The sequence below is a fragment of the Phyllobates terribilis genome, unplaced genomic scaffold (genome assembly GCF_046119375.1).
Source record: "Phyllobates terribilis strain yellow unplaced genomic scaffold, ASM4611937v1 Scaffold_49__1_contigs__length_9717188, whole genome shotgun sequence".
NCBI lineage: Eukaryota > Metazoa > Chordata > Amphibia > Anura > Dendrobatidae > Phyllobates > Phyllobates terribilis.
Window position 1 is genome coordinate 7,621,273 of NW_027362809.1, and position 20,851 is coordinate 7,642,123.

Sequence of the window (20,851 nt, forward strand, 5' to 3'; positions counted from 1 at the left end):
GACGGCGGAGCCTCCAGGTAGGCTAACAGGCGGATGACAGATGAGTGCTCCCAGGTGAGCAGGCGAGAGTCTCTGGATAAGCAGGTGGTCACAGCATGTGACGGCGGAGCCACCAGGTAGGCTAACAGACAGGTAGCAGATGAGCGCTCCCAGGTGAGCGGGCAAGCTGGTCCATAGACAGACTGACAGGGGTAGGAAGGCAGACCGTCGGACCTCAGGCTAGCAAGCAGGTAGGAGGAATGTCAGGCAGGAAACAGACAGCAAACTGGCAGGTTTCTGGCAGGTAACTGGCAACGGGACCTGAGGGCTGAAGCAGAGTAGTGAACAGTGCAACAACATTGCTCGGGCACCTCCATTTTGGAGGAGGTGCCTTACATATGGTGAAGTCCTCCGGCCATTGGCCGGGGACTCCTTAGGACGGCGCGCGCGGCCCCTTTAAGAGGGAGGGAGCGTGCGCGCGCCCTAAGCACAGTGGCCGGGAAGGAGCACGCGCTGCCAGCAGAGCGGGAGGAGGACGCTGGGCTCGGAGCAGAGGGGTGAGGGGAACAGCGTCCCTGCCTAGCAGAGGGCAGGGACGCCGGCGCTACAGTGGTCCTCATGTGAGCCAGTTTCTTTGTAGTGCTTGATGGTTTTTGCAACTGCACTTAGGGACACTTTCAAAATTTTTCCAATTTTTCGCACTGACTGACCTTCATTTCTTAAAGTAATGATGGCCACTCATTTTTTTTTACTTAGCTGCTTTTTTCTTGCCATTATACAAATTCTAACAGTCTATTCAGTAGGACTATCAGATGTGTATCCACCTGACTTCTGCACAACACAACTGATGGTCCCAACCCCATTTATAAGGCAAGAAATCCCACTTATTAAACCTGAGAGGGCACACCTGTGAAGTGAAAACCATTTTCGGTGACTACCTCTTGAAGCTCATCAAGAGAATGCCAAGAGTGTGCAAAGCAGTCATCAAAGCAAAAGGTGGCTACTTTGAAGAACCTAGAATATAAGACATATTTTCAGTTGTTTCACACTTTTTTGTTAAGTATATAATTCCACATGTCTTAATTCATAGTTTTGATGCCTTCAGTGTGAATTCATAATTTTCATAGTCATGAAAATACAGAAAAATCTTTAAATGAGAAGGTGTGTCCAAACTTTTGGTCTGTACTGTATATATATATACTAGATATTAAACCCGTTCTACGCCATGGTGGTGAGCATTTTTATTGGTATATGGTCTCCCATGCTGGTATGTGCTGCCCCCCTCCTGGTATTTGTGCTGCCCCCATCCTGTCTCCACCATCCTATCCTGGTATGCGTGGCTCCCCCCATCCCCATTCCCGGTATGCGTGGCTCCCCTTATCTCCAATCCTGGTATGCGTGACTCCCCTCATCCCCAATCCCGGTATGCGTGGCTCCCCTCATCCCCAATCCCGGTATGCGTGGCTCCCCTCATACCCAATCCTGGTATGCGTGGCCTCCCTCATCCCCAATCCCGGTATGCGTGGCCCCCCTCATCTCCAATCCCGGTATGCGTGGCCCCCCTCATCCCCAATCCTGGTATGCGTGTCACCCCTCATCCCCAATCCTGGTATGCCTGTCACCCCTCATCCCCAATCCCGGTATGTGTGGCCCCCCTCATCCCCAATCCCGGTATGCGTGTCACCCCTCATCCCCAATCCCGGTATGCGTGTCACCCCTCATCCCCAATCCCGGTATGCATGTCACCCCTCATCCCCAATCCTGGTATGCGTGGTACCCCTCACCCCCAAATCCTGGTATGCGTGGTACCCCTCACCCCCCAATCCTGGTAAGCGTGGTCCCCTCACCCCCCAATCCTGGTATATGTGGTACCCCTCATCCCCCTAATCCTGGTATATGCATGGTCCCCTCACCCCACAATCATGGTACATGCATGGTGCGCTTATTCCTTTCACACTGTACACACATAAAAAAAAAATAAACAGTTATACTCACCTTTCTTCTCTGTACTCCAGCGCTGCAGCGTCCTGTTCTGCCGGAGGTTGGGGGAGGAGTGCGACACGGGAGCACCGCGCTGTCCGGCGCCATTTTGCTGAAGACACACTGTAAATATGTCTTCAGTAAAATGGCGCCGGATGGCGCTATGCGCATGCGCCGATCCGACTCCTCACTCCACCCCCGGTCTCCGCTGAAGAGAGGCGCTGCGGCAACGCTCCTCCCAGTCAGGTATGTAAGTATGGCGCCGGAGATCGCGGTATGCGTTCAGTGTCTACACACACCGCGATCTCCGGCGCCATACACCTCCTTTTACCTGTAACGGCTGGATGCAGTCTTCTGTCTGGAGCCAGACTGTGCGTCAAGTATGCGCAGTCTATCGAGGCTTCAGACAGAGGGTTGCATCCCCCGTTATATTATAGATATATATATACATACCCAAATATGCTAATACACATAGATAATAGTAAATCTGTACACATTTCATTACTTACATATGATGTCCCTCTGGCAGGTGCCTTCTCCCATCTTCAGCAGCTCCATCCTGGTGGTCTTCTGTCCTCCATCATCACTACTGGCCAGATCTGCAGCTGTCAGCCAATCCTGTCTCCTCACTACCTCCGATAGCTGCAGGGAGCAGCCTTCGAGCAGTCAGTGAGTCTGACACTCCCCTCCTGCCTCCTGAGAAGTTCTGAGCTGCCTGACCCATGTGAACATCGGCCATCACATCGCCCTCCCCCCTGTAGCCACTTACCACCCCCTGCACTGAGAGGGCTTTATCTGGGAAAGGCAGCATTGGCCATTCAGGCAGCATTCACACTGTAGCTACGGCTTCTGAATGGGCCAGTGCAGCGGTTTTCCAATAAAGCCCCCTCAGTACAGGGGATGTAGGTAGCTATAGTGGGGTCAGGGGTGATTTATGTGACAGCTCATGTGAACATTGGTCAGGCAGTTAAATTGTCAGAATTGCTCAGAAGGAAGGAGAAGAGGGAGAGACAGGATTGGCTGAGAGCATCAGCCATAGTTACCAGGCCTGTTATCCTGCCTATGCCTGAACGACGCTGAGAAGCCAGGGTGTGTCCAGGAATCCTGTGCTCCTGCATCGTAGAGCAGCGGCAGCATAATCTAAGAGGAAAGCAGGGGTCCCTACTAACATATTCTGCAGAGTGCAGGCCCCTGTGTGACGGCAAATTACTCAGGTACGGGCCCCTTCCGCTCCTCTTACTGCAAATACTGCCGCTGGCTCCATGTGCGAACCAGACATTGCAGCAGCTGATTGGACCCCTCTCCGTCAGGGCCCCTGTGCAGCTGCACCAGCGGTATGTCCGCCCCTGCTCAGCCCCATTGAGCTGCATTTCACAGGCTGAAGACAAAACATAAGGGAGAAAGACCCACAAACAAGCAACAACTGAAGTCACTGCAGTAAAAGCGGCAAAGCCTCATAAAGGAGGAGACCTGGTGTTTAGTGACGTCCATGACTTCCAGACTTCAGGCCGTCAATGCTGCAAAGGATTCTCTGCAAAGTATTAACACTAGGACTACTGGACTCATGACCCCGCCTAGAACTACTGAAAGGAGTCATTTTGACTCCTTGCTTGTTTTCGTTTATTTTTAGAGTTTCATTTGTGGTTATTTATTAATAATTATATTTTTTGTAATGTATTATTATTGTGAGATCCAACAGTAATGCTTTTGATTGTTTTTTTTCTGCTTTTCTTATTTTTCTACAGAAAATAACAATAATTATAATAGACGTTTTTCAAACATTTTTTTTTATTCAAGTGCACACATATAAACAACAACTGAAGATCAAAAAGCAGAGAAAATGTAGGTGGAGGAGCATAAAAATGAAAATATGGCGCAGAATTCACCTTCTAAACATTTGGTGTTTCGCATTTTAGGCATTGCCTTTGATTTATGGCAGTACATTGCCCACACAAAGACTTACCACAAGTCTTACAATTTCCGACAGATCTATTTTTCTTGCACTTTTCTTTGATCTGGCAAAATTTTGTTTGAACCATCACTTCTGAGCATGTAGAAACTTAGGACGTGGAACCCTTTTTCCTATCTGTGACATAAGGACCACTCAACTCTCTCACAAGCGTTTGCAAAAATGCCTTGCGTGACATTTTTTGGTGGGTAATCTCCTTGAATATTATCCATGCATTTATACCCGCAAAGTCTAAGGCATTTTCAAATGCATGAACAGGCCATCTCCTTGTGCATGTTCGTGTGGTATATTTTTGTGCCATCTGATCCACTACATCTACTCCATATTTTGTTTCATTGTAAAACTTTACCGTTTCTGGAGTTTTTTTAGCGGAATCAGACGCAACAACAACATCTGGATGGACGGAACTCAAAATGACAACATTTTTGTTGGGCTTTCCTTGATATACTGTAAGTGTAAAATTGTCTTCATTTCTAAACACTTTAGTGTTGTACAATTCCTCTTTCATGGATTTTATTTCTTTAGGCACTTCTCGCCTTATCTTGTTCAGTGTTCCCACGATGGTTGTTCCTTTGCTTTTTAGCTGTTTAGCTAATTTTACTGAAGTTAAATAATTATCGGTTGTAACATTGCGACCTTTTTTCAAAAACGGGTCCAATAACTTCATTACCACATGGTCAGCTAAACGGTCCTCAGCACGGCGTGTGTCATCTTTGCCTAGATAAGGGAAGCCATTTGCCAGATATTTGCTCCTCTTATCAACAGCTAGCCAATATTTGTGGCCATATTTATCTGGTTTGGAAGGCATGTACTGCGTGAATGGACACCTAGTTTTGCTTGGGAAAAGTTGCTCATCCACCGTGATGTATGGGCCAGGTTTGTAACATGCAATACAATTTTCAATAAACCTGTCCCACACAGTAGAAAATAGAGCAAACTTGTCCGTTTGCAGTCTCTCCGATCGAGTAGATTTCTCATCAAATCTGAGAAACCTCATAATTTCAACAAAGCGGTCCCTAGACATTGTCGCTTTGCAAAACGGTATTCCCCAGTCATTGCACCAAATACTGCTAATCGAGTGACGGTTCGTGCCAGATATTCCACGAGCATAGAATATCGCAATGAATGCATCTAGCTCCTCATCAGATAGAGTAAACTGTAAATTATTGTTCCTGCATGCTTCTGCAAGCGTACAGTTCTTTATATGTGTCAATATATATGAATCAAAAAATAAACGCCATGCGCTCAAAGGACTATCGATAATGATATTTCTTCTGGCGTATCCTGTAGGGCCAGGTGCTTCTCGAAGAATATTTTGGCTGTCACGCCTACCAGGCAAGTGTTCTCCAATTTCAACAGGTTTCCATTGAATACCATCCGCTGAAACTAGTATTCCTTCAGATTCGCCTTCTCTGGTGTTTGTTGTTGCATTACCTTCGCCGCCATCGTTATCTGTTGTTCTTTCATTTCTGGGACGTTTTGCTGATTTTTTCTGTCCACGACCAGGAGGATGGTCACGAGGCAACATAACTGCATGAGCCCGATCCCCAGTTGATGTGCTTGGAATATCTGGAAAAAAGTTGATGAATATTTAGAATTTTTGTTTGTAAGGGTCCGTGCACACTGGCTGGATTAGCGGCGGAATATCCGACCGGATATTCTCACCACAATCCGGCCCGTACCTGCCCGCTCAGGTACAGAGCGGAGTTTCATACCTGAAGCTCCGCTCCGAACCCCGGGCTGGAGCCGCTGTCTGGGACGGAGCCGTGCTCGCGCGTAAGCAAGCGCTGCTCTGTCCCTGACAGCGGCTCCAGCCCGGGGTTCGGAGCGGAGCTTCAGGCATGAGCGGGCAGGTACGGCCTGTATTGCGGCAAGAATATCCAGATGGCTATTCAGCCAGAATTCTGCTAGTTTGCACAGGCCCTAACTCAGTGTGTGGAAGAACAAATAAATACACATAACTACTTACCTTCTGGATTTGTTCCTTCTGAGTCTTCAGATTCACTTGATATGTTCTGAGGAATGAAATCTTCATCACTGTCAGAATCAAATACATGTTCCTGCAATTCGGATTCCGATTCATCCTCCGGTATGGATTGCAAAGTAGCCAGAATATCCTGAGGCTTTATCAAACGTCTTCTCTCCATATTCCTCACAAATTCCATAATTCTATATAGTTCCCTGCTGAAAAATAGAAATGAAATGAAAACTAAAAGAAATAATAACTGTTCTGCCACCTTCAAAAGTAGGTGGGCTGAATCAGTTGACAGACAGCTAAACTATTTCATAACAATTCATACCTGTATGAGTCTTCAGAGCTCGTATGTCTGCGTCTGTTCTCTTTGTCTCTTCAGCTGAACTGAAAGTAAAGTTACTATCCAGAATACTGTCTCCTGCTAGGACCTTAGAAAAACACCACCCTTCATTAGCATAAGATAAGAGCCTAGAGTAAACAAGCTATTTTGTTCAGCATTACACAGTAATACAAGCAGGTAAAACACAAGGAAAATGAAAAGTTGACATGTAAATTGAACTACATCTATATGAACATCAGGGTAAATAAGACAGAGTGAAAAAATTATGCACAAAACTTTATAGCAACATTTAGTGACAAAAGGACGTCAAAATATAGTAGGGAGTCAAAATGACTCCCTTCAGTAGTTCTTGGTAAATTTTGAAAAAAACGCGCAAATTTTTCACCAAAATTATTTATTCTCACAAAATCTTTTTTCACATCATATTTGAGGAAAAGTCACCGAGTTTCAAGCCGGAATTCTGAAAAATGTAGTCACAGAAGAGAAATAAAAAACGAAAGGAGTCAAAATGACTCCATCAGTAGTTCTAGTGTTAATGAGCATTTTATTTATGGTAAAGGTAATTTCTTCAATTACTTTTCAGCCCCTGAAATGAGGAGGCTTCGTAGAAAAATGGTTGCAATTCCTAAACGTTTCACAGGAGATTTTTGTTCAACCCCTTTAATTAAACCTGAAAGTCTCCACTTCATTTGCATCTAAGTTGTTTCATTTTACATAAAAAGCGGCCTGCAGAGCTGAAATCACAAAAATTCACTGACCAAATGTTTCTGGATTAAACTGTTTTCATATATTTACACTATATGGAGAAATATTGTATTACTTTCCCCCAACCCCCAAAACAAAACCCAAAATGTTCTCCTGCCCGGACTCCTAATCCCAAAATAGACAAGGACATTCGGAGTTGCCAATCCAATTTTTTTAATCAGTTATTTTTATTGCAGTTTTATTTAAAGATAAATTACAATAAAATGTCCCCAATCCCTTTTCCCTTCTCCCAATCCATAATGCTGGGGTAAGATTATCTCTACAGAGACCCCTGTACAGGAATATTAGGGCTCCAGCGACATCACATCTATAATACAGAGAATAGCGCTATCTCCATAGCTCTGTACACAAGGACATAGAGATCAGACAAGGTCCTCATATTCAGGCAGCTTCTATTCTACTCCAACCCTCTTTATAAGAACAAGATCAGAGTCTCATTATACCGAGCAGAGAAGCTCCAGGGACAAAGACCCCGTCTGCTCCTAACACGCTGGGGGCCCGGAGTATCCAGCCACGAGGCCCGGATTCTCTCATTTGTGGCCCCAGCGTTTCTTGTAGAATAAATCCCTTTCTCATCCAGTCCTGTAGTAATGACTTTGTTATCAGGTTTTGTAGGAGGGTTCGTCTGACTCCATCTTATGTTATCAATATCTGTGCGAGAAACAAGAGACGTCCGAGCGCAGTTTTACCGAGTGTCCAGTGTCAGCTCTTCTACAGTCTCATAAAGAGCCGCGGGGTCTCCGACCGAACCTGGGAGTATACAGCTGTATACAGCGTACACACAGGGCTCCATACACACACGGCTCCACTCCATACACACATGGTTCCGCACTGTACACACACTGCTCGGCTCCGTATGCACATACGGCTCCTCTCCGTACACCTCGTACACGCGCGGCTCCGCACCGTACACCTCGCACACGCGCAGCTCCGCCCCGTACACCTCGCACACGCTCGGCTCCACCCCGTACACCTCGCACATGCGCGGCTCCGCCCCGTACACCTCGCACACGCTCGGCTCCACCCCGTACACCTCGCACATGCGCGGCTCCACCCCGTACACGTGCGGCTCCGCCCCGTACACGCGCGGCTCTGCCCCGTACACCACGTACACACACGGCTCTGCTCCGTACACCTCGTACACACACGGCTCTGCTCCGTACACCTCGTACACACGCGGCTCCGCTCCGTACGCCTTGTACACACGCGGCTCTGCTCCGTACACCTCGTACACACACGGCTCCGCTCCGTACACCTCGTACACACACGGCTCTGCTCCGTACACCTCGTACACACGCGGCTTCGCTCCGTACACCTCGTACACACACGGCTCCGCTCCGTACACCTCGTACACACGCGCGACTCCGCTCCGTACACCTCGTACACACGCTGTTCCGCTCCGTACACCTCGTACACGCGCGGCTCCGCTCCGTACACCTCGTACGCACGCGGCTCCGCTCCGTACACCTCGTACACGCGCGGCTCCGCTCCGTACACCTCGTACACGCGGCTCTGCTCCGTACACCTCGTACACACACGGCTCTGCTCCGTACACCTCGTACACACACGGCTCTGCTCCGTACACCTCGTACACACGCGGCTCTGCTACATCCACACTGTAAACCCCTCCTGACCCCACACATAAACTTCAGCTCATCTGACGCGCCCCCTGGGCCAGTGCTGTTAGGGATACCCGGAGCCGGATCAGATGGGGGTTGTAGTCTCCGAGTGGCTGTGACCCGGTCCGTGCCCAGGGTGTCAAGCTCAGTGTGTGGCAGTCCTACAGATGTTATTAGTTCTTAGTGTCGACTACGCCACCCGTTGATTTGCGGTCAATACGGCCGCCACTGCAGCAGGGTCCGCTGAGGCTGGTGGTATGTGTGCAGCTTCGGGTAGTATAACCCCCAACGGGAGGGGTATAGCCTCAGGGGGTCAGCCGTGGAGGATGGTGGTTGTGAAGGTGCAGCAAGGAAACTCAGAGGCATAAAATGCAGTTCCAGGGTTTTACTTACTGGTGTTGCTCGGGTCACTGTGTACAGCAGTGACCACCCAAGCCGTGCTGCGTCCACCAGGTCCTGGACTCGGTCAACTCCCAGGCAACTCCGGAGTGTGGTCCTGAGCTCCTTTCTGACTCTCCCTTCTTCTGGCCGTTCCCACCAGGGATCCACCTAAGTCCGGCTCCCTCGGGCCTCTTGTTGGTAAACCCTTGTCTCTGGGTTCCCTGACCCTATTCTTGGTCTGCCTTCCGGGTGGATTTAGTGGGTGGTCGTGGCAGATCCTGCCCACGACCTCCGGTCTCTGGCTGAGGATTAGTGCTGTAGCCTCCACCAGCTTGGGATCCGGTACCCTGTTGCCGACCCTTCACCCTATTAGCTCTCTTATGGGCTCTTGGGGTCCCCTCTTCCTGCGCCTCTGGGTCCCTCTTCCTTCTCCTCTGCTCTGCTTCTCAGGCTCTCAGACAGACTGTCTGACTGACAACTGACTGACTGACTGACCCTGATCTAAGATGGTGCCCACCTTATATACTCCCTCTATGTGTGAGCTCAGGTGACCAGCACCCAATGAGCTCCTAGCTTTACCCAGGCTGCTCCCCCTATCTGCCCCTACACTACTGGGATGTTCCACCCCCCCTCCCACTCCAGCCAAGGACAGACTCGGTCGTACCTGCACATTTATTAAGTGGGAGTACCGTCGGTCTGTCCCCCGGAAATGGGATGTGTGTAGTGCATGCAGCCTACTAGCTCAGTTCCACACTCCATCCTTACCCGGGAGTGGAATACCACACCTCTGGGTTGAGGTGCAATACCCCTGTAGCAGCCGAATCCTCAGGGTGCTACATTCCCCCCTGGTAAATCACAGCACGTCCTCGGGCTGTAAAAGAATAAACATCCAAAAACATACAAATTTTTTTTTTTTTTCATAAACATCAACATATAAAACATCATATATATTATCATCAGTAATAAACTTTTCATATAAAACTTTTCATAAATAACATTCTTGCTTCTGGTTCCTCCGGTCACTGTGCAACTTGTGACCGGGTAAAGTGCGACAGTCTCTCTTGGAAGAAAACAGTTTCCTATAAAACCGGTAGAGGGCGCCTTAGGAAGCGCAACTATATACAAATGGGATATGGCCGCTCTCAGTCCTCGACCAGTGGGATTAAGGACGGCTGTTCACAGTCCTCAGCCTGTTAAGGGATGGGGACACACGGGTACAGTTCACTCTTTTGTCCCAACGGGGAACATATTTTAAGCAGCAACAGTTTTTTGGTACCCCTACGGGCAACTATATACAGTCTCTTCTCTACCGTACTCAACGACGGCGTCCTCCTGCTCTTTCTTTGGATTCAGTTTCTGTTTCAGACCCGTCCGGGTCCTCTTGCTCCTCCTCACACCGCAGCTCCTCCTCCGTCAGGCGATGCACATGGAGGGCGTGGGGTCCTTTGGCACACTTGTGCCGGGTGAAGGTGACCTCGTCCCCTAGATACAGGTCACGACCTCTGTGTCCCTCCGGCAGATGGCTTTCTACGTCTCTGCGGGTCACAAGGACGTCGCCGGGGGTATGATGGTCTCTAATGAAGCCCCACCCATGCTGCAGGTTGAACTTAATCACAGTCCCGATGGTGCGGGGACCATGAGCTGCACGGGGGTTCCTCCGGGTCCGGCGGCTCTTCTGTTCAGCGCTCTGTATTTGCAGCCGCTGCTCACGGACCCGCCTCTCTCTCCTTTCCCTGTCAAAGACTTCCAACTGCTGGCGGCAGCACTCCGCATGCTCAGCTGCGGCTGCCCTTGTTTCCTGAGTGAACCCCATGAGGTCTCCTCCGGTGGGGTCCCACTCGAACTGCGCTTCTTCCAGCGGGAGCGGGGTCATCTTGACAGGCGCCGGAGGCGGTATCAGGGGCTCATCCAGAGGCCGTTCCCTCCGGAGTCGGGGATTGACGAACTCCGGAGGCCACACAAAGGGCTGCCCATCCGGGCACGTATGCTGGGCGAACAGGTCTTCACCCAGGTGCGGCGCTCTAGAGGTTGAGGGCGCTGTGGTGGTAGCGGCGCCCAGGTTTACCAGGCCTTGCGACCAGGCTTGGGGCACCCTGAATGTGAAGGGCACCGTGAAGACGGCGGCGCCCGGGTGTTCCTGGCCTTTCGACCAGGCCAGCGGCTCGGCAGAGGTGGAGGGCGCTGTTGGTACTGCGGCGCCCGGGGGCACTCGGCCTTGCGACCAGGCCGGTGGCTTCTCCTGCTTGGCCGCGCTCTGGATTGAGGCACGTGACATAGCAGGGGGCGTGGCCGCGGCTCCGGCCGCTTGAGGCCTAGCTTGGAGCGATGACGCAGCGGCTACGGGAACGGTGAGTGGGGCTTCGGGCTCTGCGACGGGGAGCTGGGGCAGGTTTACGGCTTCTGGGCACGGGATGCTGTCGTCCCCATTACCTGCCTTCATCTCTTCGGCTCCCTCCGCGGCGCCGTCTCCGGCCGTCGTCCCTCCTTCGCCGTCCTCAGAGGTGGACTTGCTCCCCGCTGCGGGTGGCATGCTTCGCTGGCGGGCTCCGGCTTGCTGGGCCATCTCTCGAGTCCACTCCGCCAGTGTTTCCTGCTGCACCCGGGCCATCCTCCGTGCTAGGCCCTCCAGCGCGGTCTGTGCACGCTCCCGGTCTCGGGGGAGCTGTGCCAGGATCTCCACTAAGCCTAGTGGGGTTGTTGCTTGCAGCAGGCTCCTGACCACTGGGTCGGTGCTGCCTGTCTCTCCCTCCATCTCCGGGTACGCTCTCTCTGGACTCTCCTCCAGACGTCTTGTCTCCGGGTGCGCTCTCTCCAGACTCCTCCAGGCTGCACCCATCTTCGTTCTCTTGTTCTGTCTCCGCCCACATTGAGGGTGGTCCCGGGGCAACTTCAGTTCCAGGGGCAGTTCTCTCACGCTGATGGACACTTCCAGCATCACAGTCTCTGTTGGTGGGCGCGGTTTCCGCTTTTGGCGCCATTCTTCGACCTGGCCCACGATGGGAGGTGGCCTCTTGCCACCCTCTGGCACGCCCATAATGGCGTCCGCTCTTCCAAGGCGGGAAATCTTCGGAAATGGCGGGAAAAAGCTGCAAATGGCGGACAACCGGCGGGAAACGACCTGTGATGGGGTCCGTTGGCGGGGACCCTCCGGAACCGGCGGGAGACTTCTTTTTGAGGTAACGGTGAACTTTTCTTCAGGCACGCAGTACCCGGTTGTTGCGGGCACGTAATCCTGCCGACTACTGGGCCAGTGCTGTTAGGGATACCCGGAGCCGGATCAGATGGGGGTTGTAGTCTCCGAGTGGCTGTGACCCGGTCCGTGCCCAGGGTGTCAAGCTCAGTGTGTGGCAGTCCTACAGATGTTATTAGTTCTTAGTGTCGACTACGCCACCCGTTGATTTGCGGTCAATACGGCCGCCGCTGCAGCAGGGTCCGCTGAGGCTGGTGGTATGTGTGCAGCTTCGGGTAGTATAACCCCCAACGGGAGGGGTATAGCCTCAGGGGGTCAGCCGTGGAGGATGGTGGTTGTGAAGGTGCAGCAAGGAGACTCAGAGGCATAAAATGCAGTTCCAGGGTTTTACTTACTGGTGTTGCTCGGGTCACTGTGTACAGCAGTGACCACCCAAGCCGTGCTGCGTCCACCAGGTCCTGGACTCGGTCAACTCCCAGGCAACTCCGGAGTGTGGTCCTGAGCTCCTTTCTGACTCTCCCTTCTTCTGGCCGTTCCCACCAGGGATCCACCTAAGTCCGGCTCCCTCGGGCCTCTTGTTGGTAAACCCTTGTCTCTGGGTTCCCTGACCCTATTCTTGGTCTGCCTTCCGGGTGGATTTAGTGGGTGGTCGTGGCAGATCCTGCCCACGACCTCCGGTCTCTGGCTGAGGATTAGTGCTGTAGCCTCCACCAGCTTGGGATCCGGTACCCTGTTGCCGACCCTTCACCCTATTAGCTCTCTTATGGGCTCTTGGGGTCCCCTCTTCCTGCGCCTCTGGGTCCCTCTTCCTTCTCCTCTGCTCTGCTTCTCAGGCTCTCAGACAGACTGTCTGACTGACAACTGACTGACTGACTGACCCTGATCTAAGATGGTGCCCACCTTATATACTCCCTCTATGTGTGAGCTCAGGTGACCAGCACCCAATGAGCTCCTAGCTTTACCCAGGCTGCTCCCCCTATCTGCCCCTACACTACTGGGATGTTCCACCCCCCCTCCCACTCCAGCCAAGGACAGACTCGGTCGTACCTGCACATTTATTAAGTGGGAGTACCGTCGGTCTGTCCCCCGGAAATGGGATGTGTGTAGTGCATGCAGCCTACTAGCTCAGTTCCACACTCCATCCTTACCCGGGAGTGGAATACCACACCTCTGGGTTGAGGTGCAATACCCCTGTAGCAGCCGAATCCTCAGGGTGCTACACATCCAGCACCATGACAACCAGCACAGCAGAGTCCTGCATCCACTGAGGCCCCTGATCATGTGACCCCTGACTCCTCCCCTCCTGTGACCTCATCACAGCTCCTGTGCGCACAGAGCAGCCATATATGTGGTGACGGCTCTGCAGGTGGAGGTATGTGGAGACCCCCATTACTGGGCGCAGGGGGCATTAACCCCTTCAGCACGGAGACTCTTTTGGGGTCTCTGTGTGGTGTGAACAGTGAGGTAACAGCTGTGGACAGAATGCGGCTTAGCTGGTTCCCGTCCACATTAGATCCATTCAGACGACTGCAGGATGAAGGACAGAAGCCCAGAGAAGTCCTCACACAACACCATTATTCCTCTCCTAGTTCCAGCACAGTAATGTAGATACTTGTGATGAGCGAGCGTGCTTGCCAATGTTCAGTACTTGTCGGAGTATCGCGGGTGCTCGAGTCCCCGCCCAGCATGTTTGCGGCTGTTAGACAGTCAATAAACATGCAGGGATTGCCTGGCGTACACAGTAATGCTGTAGCCATATTGGCTACTGGCATTACTGTGACTGGCCAGCCGCATCGTGTTATTGGGTTTATGTAAGACCCGGTGACGCGATGCTCGGCACACTGTCCTCAGGAAGCAGTTCAGGAAGAGTTGTTATAGGAGGGAGAGCTTAGATTAATGTCGCCCCCCCACCCCTAAATATTATAAAGCTGCACCCCTAGTGCCTTTCATGTGGCACTAAAGGGCGTATTTAATCTTTTTAAAACATATTAAATAATTAATTATAAAAAAATGATGTGGGGTCCCCCCTATTTTTGATATTTAGCCAAGGTACATCAGACACCTGGGGGATGATATTATCTGGCTGGGAAGGTCCTTGGATATTGGCCCCTTCCCAGCATAAAAATACCAGCCCGCCACCGCCCCCGACTTGGTGCATCACAATAGATGTGCCAACTCTGGCACTTGGCCTGGCTCTTCCCAATTGCCCTGATGCATTAGCAAATGGGGTAATATAATTTGGAGTTGATGTCAGCAGTGTATTGTAAGCTGACATCAAGCTTAGGGGTTAGCATTGGAGAGGCTTCTACCGTGTTTCCCCGAAAGTAAGACAGTGTCTTACTTTCTTTTTATCCCCAAAAGCCCCACTATGTCTTACTTTCGGGGTATGTCTTATATTGGAAAAAAATTGTCGAATTTTTTGTTTTAACCATAAAATTAACATTTATTAACAACCTGAACAGTATTGTATTCACCACAAAACAGTTTTATAAAAGGAAGTGCCAAAAATGTCTTGTTACAACATTGCATAACATGTAAAACAATGAAAAATGGTAAGAACGAACAGTGGAATACTGGAAGATAAAACAGATTTATTCCATGACAACCATGTCATCATCCTCAGGAATATCATCATAAACATCCACACTCTTAGGTTCCTGTGGATTTTCTTGGGACTCTCGGGACGACATTTCTTGCCGAATCATTGGCCCATATTTCTCATGGGTAGCAACGGCACTGTCCTGAAATGAGCAGGCTTTGTCCAGGTAGCCAGCTCGCAGTGCATTTGCAACGCAGGTGTTAGTGATCTTATTCCAAGAATTCTTCACCCAGTTAACAATCTCTGACAGTCTGGGCTTCACAAAGTTCCCACGTACATTTCTCTCCATTCGGTTTTCAATGTAGTCATTGATTTCCACACGCAGATAGTCCTTGAACGGCTTGTTAATGGCGATATCGAGAGTCTGAAGATAAGCAGTCATCCCTGCAGGAATCATGATTTGGTCGATTCTCCGCTCATGAAGGAAGTTTTTCATGGTTTTGGCGCGGTGTGTGCTGGCTGCATCCCAGATCAGCATCCCTCTTTTGTTCCCGCGCATTACAAGCGGCAGCATTAAATCAAGCCACTTTCTTATAACATCTTGTGTGGCCCAGGCTTTTTCAGTTTCCAGCACATAAATGCCAGAAACCCGCTCAATCTTCTCCTTTTTGCCCTTTGCAATGAGTAGCGGTGTTGCTTTAGTGCCATCCAGACGAATCGTTAAAATGCAGGTGACACATGCACTTTCATAAGCGGTGGAGGGAACGTACACTGAGGAGGCACCTCGTTGATCAATGGTGGTTTGAGCTGCTTGGCCCATGAACACGGCAGTTTCGTCCATGGCGATCATGTTGCAAAGACTGTATTTAGAGAAGTCAATGTCATCCACAAACTTCTTGTAGGCTAATGCACGTTTAACAATCTCAGCATCTTCCAACCTAAAGAGGGTTGTGGATCTTCTCAAAGACAGGTCATTGCGTTCAAGAAAGTTATCCACCCAGTGCTGTGATGCCTTGAATTGTTCAGGGGAAATGTCAAACTGTGGCGACACTGCAAGGGCATATTCCTGAATCTGAGCCCTGGTCACCACCAATGTCTTTGCTCTCCTGTCTGCAACCCACTCAGAGACTAGGCTTTCCAGCTCTGTATACATTGGTTGCCGACCACATCCAATCTTGCGCTTTTTAGCCATTCCGCTCTCCACTTTTTCACTCAGGTTAGTGTATTCTGCACGCCATTTTTGGACCAGTCGGTGATCCAACATTTTCTCCTTGCAGAACTGCACTACATTTTTGCCCCAAGATTCTTCGACAATCGCTTTTTTATACTCCACGGTGTAACTCTTCCTTTTACCACTGGAACCGGAAGCGCTCATGTCTAGGGCCTAAAATATAGCATACGGTATAAGCACTGCTTGTATCACAGTCTCCCATGGGGTTACAGCCCCATACAGTATCCCACACCGCCTTCCATAGGGTTACAGCCCCATACAGTATCCCACACAGCCTTCCATAGGGTTACAGCTCCATACAGTATCCCACACAGCGTGTTTTTGTATGTTGTCCTGATGGACCACGGAAAACATTACTGCTGCTCCCGCGGCCTCCACATCCCTCCGCTCATCCCGCTCTAACCGTCCGCATCCCGCAGTTAAAGGGGCACTGACAGCTAAAAAAACTGTGTAAAATGTGTTTTTTTAGTGTATATGCATTTTACCTTCTGTGACGGGCGGGGGGGGGAGGTTTCTTTGGAGTAGGGACGTGCATAGGCGCGTCCTAAGCCGTCAAACAGCTCATGTGGGCACAGCAAAGTGCAAACCTGTACCTATACCTGTATCTAACCCAGTGTGATACAGTACCACCTGCTGTATTTAATCCAGTGTGACACCTGCTGATACCCACTGGGTTACATACAGCAGATGATACCCCAGTATGCCAGTGTGTATATTTTACTTTTGTAATACTGTGTGCATTACCGTATTTTAAGCAGGACAAGTGCAGGGGACGGCGCGGTGACGTATGGAGAGGGGGACGGCGCAGGCGTGGGTCAGACGGAGGCGGCAGACGCGGTGACGTATGGAGGGGGGGCGGCGCGGAAGTGGGCAGGAGGCGGCGCTCATTTGAATCAGGAGGCGGCAGACGCGGTGACGTATGGAGGGGGGGGGCGGCGCGGAAGTGGGCAGGAGGCGGCGCGCAGCTAGATGAGAGGGAGACGGCCGTGTTTCCCCGAAAGTAAGACATATGTCTTACTTTCAGGGTACGGCTTATATTAGCCGACCCCCCCTGAAACCCCCGATATGTCTTACAATCGGGGGTGTCTTACTTTCGGGGAAACACGGTATTAGACACCCCATTATTAACCCAGTAAGTTAAAAGAAAAAAATACACACAAAAATTTTATTAAAAAAAAAAAACTCCCTCACTCCCAATTCACCAATTAGTTTTAGTAAATTTTAATTTACTAATTAAAAAAAAAGAAGCCATGCTGGTCCGAAGAAGTCCAAGCATTCTGAAGTAGGCCACAAATAGCAACCTGAAAAACCTAAAAAGAGAGAATTAAATGAATTCAGACAAGAGACAGTCCCTCATTCACCAATTTATTAGCCCGCAGCTCTGACGTAGTCCATTTATTTCCTAAGACGTGTATGGAGCCTTGTTCTGAGAAAGAAGCTTCATAGGTGACTCCCGGTTAGGCTGCCACCTGGGGATCAGAGATGCGTCCAGGCGTCTTCTCCATGCTGTTCCTGTCCATTTGAGCGCTGTTTCCATCCAGTTCAGCAACTTTCCTGCCCCCGAGCCCTCCTGGGAGGAACTTCTGGAAAAATGGCTGAGTTTCTCATTCACTTTCATTATACTTGGTACTCGACTCAAACCTGTCCAAGCATCCGACCTACTGGATTCAAGTAACGAGCGCTCAAGCATTTTATTAGATACAATTGATGACACTTCAGGGAATTTGCATGAATATATGGCAAATACTTGCTGCATATTCTGCTTTCAGAACCTCCTGTAAATCCTATTAAACAATCCAGGAGAAAATCATGTCAAATCTGTGACCTGCGATCCATCAGCTGTCAAATGTCAGAACCAATACACATACATTACATATGAATATTAAATGACACAAGAAAAAAGGGAATGAAACAAACAACCATCGCCATCCATTAACTTACAGTATTCTAACCTGTTAATACTAGAAATATATTGCACAGGAGATATCGCAGCCGATTCCCACAAGAATAATCCTGGAAACACAGAATTAGAGATGATTATTTCTCTGAAGTTTCTATAGGACTTAATACATTCCTGATTCCGGAGAGTAAGATAAATACTTCAGAAAACAGAAGAATAAAGTTCAGAGAGGAAGCTTCATAGAAAGACCATGAAGTTACAGACGTCATTTAACCCTTTGAGAGAAAGTGATTCCAGGGAGTAAATCCAGAACACGTCTCTGTAGAAGTTTACTGCGTTGTGATTGTGAATCCGCTGCGGTCGTCTCTTCTAACACCGACCATCGGAGATCAAAACTTTTATCACCATCTCCGAGAAATGTCTGGCCACGGTGGTCTCACCAAACTTCTGCTCTTCTTCATTCTTTTTCTTGCAGTGGAAGTGACGCACCCCTGGGCCGGTGTCGCGCAGCGTTGCGCACGCGGGAGCTTACCCGGAGCCGGTCTGTTGAGGGTTGTAGTCTCGTGGCGGTGATCCGGTCCGTGCCCAGGGAGTCAGACTAAGTGGCGGTGTATTAGCGGTAGATGTTGGACGACTACGCCACCCGTTGAGTACAGCTGAGGAGCTGCTGCTGCAGGGCAGACCGCTGAGGCCGGTGGTAGGATTGTGCAGCGTGATAGTATAACCCCCAACGGGAGGGGTATGGCCTCAGGGCAGCTGACGTGGATGATGGGGGTAGCAGGAACCACTCGGAGACGGTACGGTGTAGTTCAGGGTCTTTACTGGTGACAAAGATAGACCCTCCCGGAGTACTGGCTAGCGATTGGGGCCTGGTCAGTCCTTGAGCAGATGGGATCTCCCCTGGCCAGGCGGAGTTGTAGGCCTCCCAAACTAACGATACTCTTCTGGCTACCTTGCTAGAGGCGGATATAAGTAGCCCACATCCCTGAGTGTACCGTGTGGTGCTCACCCGTATGGCCGGTGACTCGGGGCCTTCTAGTAGCTTCCGCTCCACGACGGCGGTGCTGGTCCCATGCGTGTGACCGTGCCTTCGGGTTTCTTGGCCAGAGGACCTGAAATCCCCTGCCTGACGGATTCTGCTGCTGGGTAGGAGTTAGTCCCCACAGCCTCGGACTCCGGGTCCGGTAAGAAATCTTCTCAGTCAGGGCGAGCTCTGCAGCTGCCAGCCCCTGACTCCTTGTAACACTGCTCCCACAGAGCTCCTGATGTTTCTTCCTATGCTGCTTCTCTTCTCTACTTCTGGCATGGCCCAGGAGCTGGGCCCAGCCGGAGCCACAGCTCCCTGTCAGCCCTCCTGGCTCAACTCTCCCTCTGAACTCTCTAACCCTGCCTCAGCCCCAGGTTTATACAGGGGAAGTTCTTCCCCTCCCAGGACTGGGCAGGAGGTGTGGCATGCATAGGATCCCTGACCAAGAGACCTCCCACCTGCTCTCAGACATAACATTGCTTGTTACTGTGGAAACCAGACCCCTGGGGTGCCACATAGACCCCTAGTGAAATTTAGTACTCCGGGACTAAACATATTTTTTTAGAAAGACATAACAGGGTATAACAATAATAATACAATAAGAAAAACACATAAAGGTGGTCACGGCATGTCCGCAACCGGGTGCAGTCTTTGAAGGAAACAAAGGTGTCCATTTCACCAAAACAGGGAGACGTAACCAGGTAGGGGTCTGTCCTGCCCCGAGTCCTTAACAGTCTTTTAGTCCATCCTGGGTTACGCTCCACTAACTGTACAAAGGATTCCCGGTAAATCCACCAAGGACTCCTATAAATTACTAGAAACACATAATTATTTACAGAATATGGCCGCTCTCAGTCCTCGGCCAGTGGGGATAAGGATTGGCTGCTCACAGTCCTCAGCCTGGTAAGGGATAGGGGATGGCTGCTCACAGTCCTCAGCCTGGTAAGGGATAGGGACACACGGGGAACAATTCACTAATCCCAACGGGGACCATATTTTAATTAGCAGCAGTCCTTGTACCCTAACGGGTAACTATGTACAGCTCTTTATTCACGCTACTTCCCTTCAGTAGCTATGTACTCTTTGTGCTCCCTCCTGAGGGTAGTCCTCAGACCCGTCCGGGTCCTCTTGGCTTTCCTCGTATTGGTAGTACTGCAGCTCCTCCTCGGTTAGCTGGGTTAGTATCTCTGCGACAGTCCTCCTCCCAGGTGGCCAGGACTTTACCCCCCTTTGGGCTGCCCCGGTTAATTGGGCCACCAGGATGCTCACTTTTTGCTCCTCTGTGAGGGGGTACACCTGGAAGAGGCTATCCAGCTTTTCTCTAAAGTCATGCAGGGTATGTGACTCCCCTGAGTACTGGGGTAGCCAGGCTGCCCCCGGGATATAGGGCATGGTGAAAGGCATGACCGCAACAGCGGTGGCGCTGGCGGGGGTTGAAGCGGTGAAGCTCTCCTCCGTATCCGACATCCTCCTCCCCCCTAGTGGACCGTGGCCTACCTTGCGATGATCCTCTTCCGTAGGCCGCGGCTCCGCAGTGGATCGTCAGGGTCGAGGACCTTCCGTCGCGCTCCTGTGACGTCGGCGTCTGCTGGGCTCCTTCCAGGACCTTACGCAACGTCCGGACGTGAGGCGGGGCTTCAGTTCTCGCGCGCTTTCGGAGTCCACGCCCCTCTTCTTCCCGCGCGGCGTCTTCAAGATGGCGTCCAACGGCGGGAAAACTCCACGGAAGGCGGGAAGAAGGCTGAAAATGGCGCCGGATGGCGGGAATCTTCACCGATGGCGGGAAGAAGGCTGAAGATGGCGCCGGATGGCGGGAATCTTCACCGATGGTAAGTTTAAAAGTCTCTTTTTTTTTTTTTCCAGGCACGCAGTACCCGGTGGTTGCGGGCACGAAATCCTGCCGACTACGCCAAAAGTTGACGCACCCCTGGGCCGGTGTCGCGCAGCGTTGCGCAC